General features: G+C 45.6%; 1 pseudogene; it reads left to right on the top strand.

Annotated features, from left to right (window-relative positions):
* Window positions 1–3,833: 3,833 nt before the first annotated feature.
* On the top strand, window positions 3,834–4,906 carry LOC133773979 (actin, cytoplasmic 2-like; annotated as a pseudogene).
* Window positions 4,907–6,722: the final 1,816 nt, after the last annotated feature.

Genomic DNA, 6,722 nt, shown 5'->3' with positions numbered 1-6,722 from the left:
GGGCCCATAAGGGATGCCGTTACTGCAGCCAATGGCCTTATCTGCCTTGCCACAGTGCCAGCCCCTCCTTGGTACTTTTATCTTCTCCCAATTACCAAATATAAAAAAATACAAGTACTCTGAAGTGGGCATCATTAAAATTTTTCTTTTGTGCTTTTAAAAAGGAGCCCTTGAAATGATATGGAACATGGGGCCAGCGCTGTGGCACAGTGAGTTAATGCCCTGGCCTGAAGCACCGGCATCCCATATAGGCACCAGTTCTAGTCCCAGCTGCTCCTCTTTCGATCCAGCTCTCTGCTATGGCCTTGGGAAGCAGTGGAAGATGGCCCAAGTCCTTGGGCCCCTGCACCCATGTGGGAGACCCGGAAAAAGCTCTTGGCTCTTGGCTTCAGATCAGAACAGCTCCGGCCATTGCGACCAACTGGGAAGTGAACCATCGGATGGAAGACCTCTCTCTCTTTACCTCTCCTCTCTCTGTGTAACTCTGACTTTCAAATAAATAAATAAACCTTTAAAACAAAAAAGAAATGATATGGAAGCTCTAATCCTAAATAAATGTTTTTGAATAGAGGGAAATAAACAAAAAATCATAAAGCATGATGAAGTACTTGAATCTTGTTTCCCATAATACAGTCTCCTGCAGAGGGCTTTTAGCAATGATAGATTCCATCTGACATACAATTCTTCTTTATTTTCTTTGTAAGATCAAGTGGTTTCTTTTCTGCTATCACCAAATGAAGTAAAATGGCCTCACTTTTTTTTAAAAGATTTATCTAGTTATTTGAAAGTCAGAGTTATACAGAGATAGAAGGGGAGGCGGAGAGAGAGAGAGAGGTCTTCCATCCACTGGTTCACTCCCTATTGGCTGCAATGGCCAGAGCTGCACCGATCCAAAGCCCGGAGCCAGGATCTTTTTCTGGGTCTCCCACGCAGGTGCAGGGCTCAAGGACTTGGGCCATCTTCTACTGCTTTCTCAGGCCATAGCAGAGAGCTGGATTGGAAATGGAGCTGCCAGAACTCAAACCAGCTCCCAAATGGGATGCCAGCACTGAAGGCTGCAGCTTTACCTACTATGCCACAGCGCCAGCCCCATAGCCTCACATTTAAAGGTGAAATTCTGTCTTTCTCATATTATCACAATAATTTGATCATTAGTCTAAGATCTTATTTATGAAGTAATAAAGACCAATTTTCATAAGCCACACTAGAAAATCAACAACTCCATAAAACAAAGGGTTCCAGTTTCCACAAATAATGGAGGTAGACAGAGCTCGAAGCTGGTCAGTGGCAAGTCAGTAAGTTCTTTAGCTCTGATTTTTTTTTTTGAATGTTTAAATAGCCTCTAGGACATTACTGTACTTTCCATTCCATTTTATCTCACCTGAGCTTTGTCTTCCCTATTGATAACCTACATATTGTGAACTTACATCTTTCCCAGTGCTGAACATTGTAACCTTTTTGTAACAGAATCTCAAGTTCAGACTTAATCTAAACAGTGTTAAAATGTGGGGAGGATGTGTCAAACTATTCTGCTACTTTTTAGCAAATGGACCTAAAAGAAGAGTGGCAACCAGTTCACCTCCCTTATTTCTCAGACAACTCTTCCACTACTGTTTTTCACCTTCTTTGATGCTTGTTTTCCAAACAAGGTTTCCTTTCTCCTTGCATCTAGAGAACAAATAAAGCTCAATAAAGTTAAGAAGAAGAAAAATCTTACATCTTAGAGATGGAGAGAAAGGATAAAATCATACCTAAACTCTATGCTTGACTTCAGAAGAGGCCCTCAGTGGCCTGTGGGTCTTGACTAATGTCATACCATTGCTTCTAGTAGTCAGGACTAGAATTCAGGAGTGCCCACGCCAGCCTGGAGTTTCTTATCTGTAGGAATTTGTGCTACTAACAGTACAAATGGGTGAAGAGTTGAGAAAAAGAATAAAGGTGAACTATTTTAATGGCGCATTCCTATTCCTTTTTGATGGCTCTCAGAGGAAACTCTGAGAGGCCCTAAGAGCAGAAGGACAGAAACTCCTCTATCCCCAATCCCTGCCATCATAGCAAGTGCTGGCTTGGAAAACAACTTAATTTTATCTGCCTTGAAGGTCTAGCAATGACATCATGATGGGCCCATCTAGCCAACATTTCCTTCAGAGCCACAAGTTTGCTAAAAATGAAGTAAAATCCAAAAACATATTATCCTTTCCAAAATGCAGAATGAAAGGGGAGAAGGGAGGGAAAGAGAAAACTACATGATGGTAAGTATGTAAGCACTGTCACAGTCCCTCCCGACTGCTGTACTTAAGCATCTTAGACCGGGTCATTGAGAAACACCAAAAATGTATTGCTCACAGGTCTGCACACTAGCAAGTCCAAGGTCAAGGCAGCAGAAGACTGTCTGGTGGGGGCTCCCCTGTCAGAGCTGGTGCGTTCCACATGGCTTCATGAAGGGGAAGGGGCAAACCAAGGTTCTTGGGCCTTTCTCTCAAGGTCACTAGTCATTCATGAGGGCTCACCACCTCCCCCGTTCCCCACCTCTTAATACTGTCATTGCGTTGGAGATTAGGCTTCAACGTATGAGTCTGAGGGGCACACACACATTCAGGTCACAGCAACAAGTCAGAGAATAAACTAAATATCTTCTGACACGTATTCACTTAGATTTTTTTTTTTTAATCAAGAAATAATATGTGGGCCAGCGCTGTGGCATAGTGAGCTAAGCTTCCCCCTGTGATGCCAGCATCCCATATGGACACTGGTTTGTGACCCGGCTGCTTCCCTTCTGATCCAGCTCTCTGCTGTGGCCTGGGAAAGCAGTGGAAGATGGCCCAAGTGGAGACCTGGAGAAGCTCCTGGCTCCTGGCTCCTGGCTCCTGGCTTCAGACTGGCCCAGCTGCAGCCATTGTGGAGTGAACAGCATTTGGGGAGTGAACCAGTGGATGGAAGACCTTTCTCTCTGTCTCTCTCTCTGTCTCTCTCTCTGTCTCTCTCTCTGTAACTCTACCTCTCCAATAAAAAAATAAAATATTTTTAAAAAGTTTCTAGGAATCCTGCAGGACAAAATATGAAAGAAAGAAAGAAAGAAAGAAAGAAAGAAAGAAAGAAAGAAAGAAAGAAAGAAAGAAAGAAAGAAAGAAAGAAAGGAAGGAAGGAAGGAAGGGAAAGAAAGAGAGAAAGAACTGAGGTCAACATTGTGGCATAGCAAGTAAAGCCATGGCCAGCAATGCAGGCATCCCATATGGGTGCTGGTTCATGTTCTGACTGCTACACTTCTGATCTAGCTCCCTACTAATTATTAATGGCCTGGGAAAAGCTGCAGAAGATGGACTTAAGTCCCTGTCACCCATGTGAGATATCCAGCTGGAGTTCTTGTCTCCTGACTTTGGCCTGTCCCAGTCCCAGTTAGGCATTTGGGGAGTGAATCAGGAGATAGAAGATTCTCTCTCTCTCTCTCTCTCTAATTCTGACTTTCAAATAAATGAATAAATCGTTATTTCAAAACAGGAAAAAAGAAATAATATGATCTACTTCATTTTTATATTTTAAAAATCATTGCTCCCACTGTTGAAATCTTTACTTAATATATACTGAACTGATCCTCTGTATATAAAGAGAATTGAAAATGAATCTTGATGTGAATGGAAGGGGAGAGGGAGTGGGAAAGGGGAGGGTTGCGGGTGGGAGGGAAGTTATGGGAGGGGGAAAGCCATTGTAATCCATAAGCTGTACATTGGAAATTTATATTCATTAAATAAAAGTTTAAAAAAAAATCATTGCTCCCTCGCCAAATCCGGCCCACTCTACATTTGCTCGCCATTCCGCTGTCCCCTGAGCTGACCATGGCCATGGAAGAGGAGATTGCCGTGTCAGACATAGACAATGGCTCTAGCATGTGCAAGGCATTCCCCTCCATCGGCACCAGGGCATGATGGTGGGCATGGGCCAGAAGGACTTGTACATGGCCAATGAGGCACAGAGCAAGCGCGGCATCCTGATGCTAATGTACACCATCGAGCACTGGCACCATCACCAACTGGGACAACATGGAGAAGATCTGGCACCACGCCTTCTTACAATGAGCTGCGCGTGGGCCCCCGAGGAGCACCTGGTGCTGTTGACAGAGGGCTCGCTAAACCCCAAGGTCAACCGTGAGAAGATGACACAGATCACAATGTTGGAGATGTTCAGCACACTGCCGTGCCCATCCAGGCCGTGCTGCCACTGCATGCGTCCAGTCGCACCACCTGCATTGTGATGGCCTCGGGCGATGGCATCAAGCACACGGTGCCCATCTGTGAGGGTTACGCGCTGCAGCATGCCATCCTGCTGCTGGGCTGGGCCTGGCCAGCCGCGACCAGACGTACTACCTCGTGAAGATCCCCACAGAGCACGGTTCCACCTTCACCACTACGGCCCAGTGCGGGATTGTGCCCGACATCAAGGAGAAGCTGTGTTGCGTGTTGCTAGACTTGAGCAGGAGATGGCCACGGCCATGTCCTCCTCGTCCCTGGAGAAGAGCTAAAAGCTGCCCGACGGCCAAGTGATCACCATCAGCAAAGAGTGCTTCCGCTGACCAGAGACACTCTTCCAGCCCTCCTTCCTGGGCATGGAGTCATGCGGCATCCATGAGACCACCTTCACGTCGATCATGAAGTGTGATGTGGACATCCACAAGGACTTGTACACCAACCTGGTGCTGCCGAGGGACCACCATGTACCCCGGCATTGCCAAGGGCAAGCAGAAGGAGATTAGCACCTGGCGCCCAGCACCAGGAAGATCAAGATCATCACTCCCCATGAGCACAAGGACTCGGTGTGCATCGGCGGCTCCATCCTGGCCTCACTGTCCACCTTCCAGCAGGAAGAGTATGACGAGTCGGGCCCCTCCATTGTGCACAGTAAATGCTTCTAAATGGACTGCGGATAGATGCTTGCTTAGCACCTGCCGCGTGAGCTGATGCAGAAGTTAGGTTTGCTCTGGCAAATGTACACACCTCGTGCTAGCCTTGCCAAACTAGAATAGCGTCTAAAAACAAAGTTGTCATAATGTCAGCACTGGAACACAAAACTTTTGCTGATTTCTGACTCGTACTTGAGTCCTCTTTTTTAAAATTTTTTAAAAATTTACAAAATAATTATTTGACCATTAGCAATACATATTAAGAAATAACAAGGAAATATAAATAAAAATGCAATTACATAAATTAAAAAATTAATCTCATAGTTAATTCTACTTTCCTTTTTTTTCTAAAAGCTTTTATTTAATGAATGTAAATTTCATAGGTACAACTTTAAGAATATGGTGGTTTTTGCCCCCCATATCCGTCCTCCCACCCCCACTCCTGTCCCACCTCCCAGTACATGTTTAATGCCCTGTACACATCTATGATTTAACTTTCAGCTGTGTGGCTCAGTCACCTGGTGGCTGGAGTGAGATGTCGGCTGCGCTGCGCCTTGCCGGGTCTGCAGGTCTGTACAGGGCATTAGCGCAGCAGAGCGGGCGTTCCAGGCTTTCTCCGAGGCTGGCAGGAGTTGCTGAGGCAGTTGTCACTTCCTCGCTGTCAGCGGGGCGGGGTTCAGAACTTGAGAACCGGTTTCTTATCTTACCTGGTTTTTCTGCTGGAACACCATGGGTCATACCTGCCTTGAGTTGGAAACAGTTTGCATTTACATCTGTGAGTTTATTCATCCTTTTAATTTATGTAACATAGACAATTCTTAATTCTTTAAGAGATGACAACAAAACTTGGTTTTCTACTATTACAAGAGAACATTAGGCCCCAGCATCACTCGTGTATGGAGAAATAAAAGTGCTGTGATAAAAACAAACAAACAAATAAATAAATAAATAAAAATCATCATTGGGGTGGTATGGCATAGCTGGTTAAGCGACACCGGCATCCCATATCGGAGCATGAATTTGAGTCCTGGATGCTCAGCTTCTGATCCAGGTCCCTGCTAATGAGCCTGATAATGCATTGGAAAATGGCCCAAGTGCTTGGGCTCCTGCCACCTACATGGGAGACCAATATGGAGTTAATGGCTCCTGGCTTAGGTCTGGCCCAGGCCTGGCTGTTGCAGCCATTTTGGGAATAAATCAGCAGACAGAAGATCTCTCTTCTCTCTCTGTTTAGCCCCCTTTCTCTGTCACCCTGCTTTTCAAATACATATAAACATACATACATACATACATACATAAAATATTTTTTTTAAATTATCACCAAGAAAACATCAATGAACTTTCAGCCATTAGAACCCAGGACACAGCAATATTGTACAAATGTTCTCCAAGATGCATGCCATTCAATAGTATTATCTTAAAGTGGTTACTTTCAATTATTAAAACTATATTGGGGGCCGGCGCAGTGGCTTAACAGGCTAATCCTCTACCTTGCGGCGCCGGCACACCAGGTTCTAGTCCCGGTTGGGGTGCCGGATTCTGTCCTGGTTGCCCCTCTTCCAGGCCAGCTCTCTGCTATGGCCCGGGAAGGCAGTGGAGGATGGCCCAAGTCCTTGGGCCCTGCACCCCATGGGAGACCAGGAGAAGCATCTGGCTCCTGCCTTCAGATCAGCGAGATGCACCGGCCGCAGCGGCCATTGGAGGGTGAACCAACAGCAAAAAGGAAGCCCTTTCTCTCTGTCTCTCTCTCTCACTATCCACTCTGCCTGTCCAAAAAAAAAAAAAAAAAAAAAAACCTATATTGGGGGCCCAGCACTGTGGCACAGCA

The sequence above is a fragment of the Lepus europaeus genome, chromosome 2, assembly GCF_033115175.1.
Source record: "Lepus europaeus isolate LE1 chromosome 2, mLepTim1.pri, whole genome shotgun sequence".
In the NCBI taxonomy this organism is placed as follows: Eukaryota; Metazoa; Chordata; class Mammalia; order Lagomorpha; family Leporidae; genus Lepus; species Lepus europaeus.
Note: the sequence above shows the minus strand (reverse complement) of the source record. Positions and strands in the feature narration are given on the sequence as shown.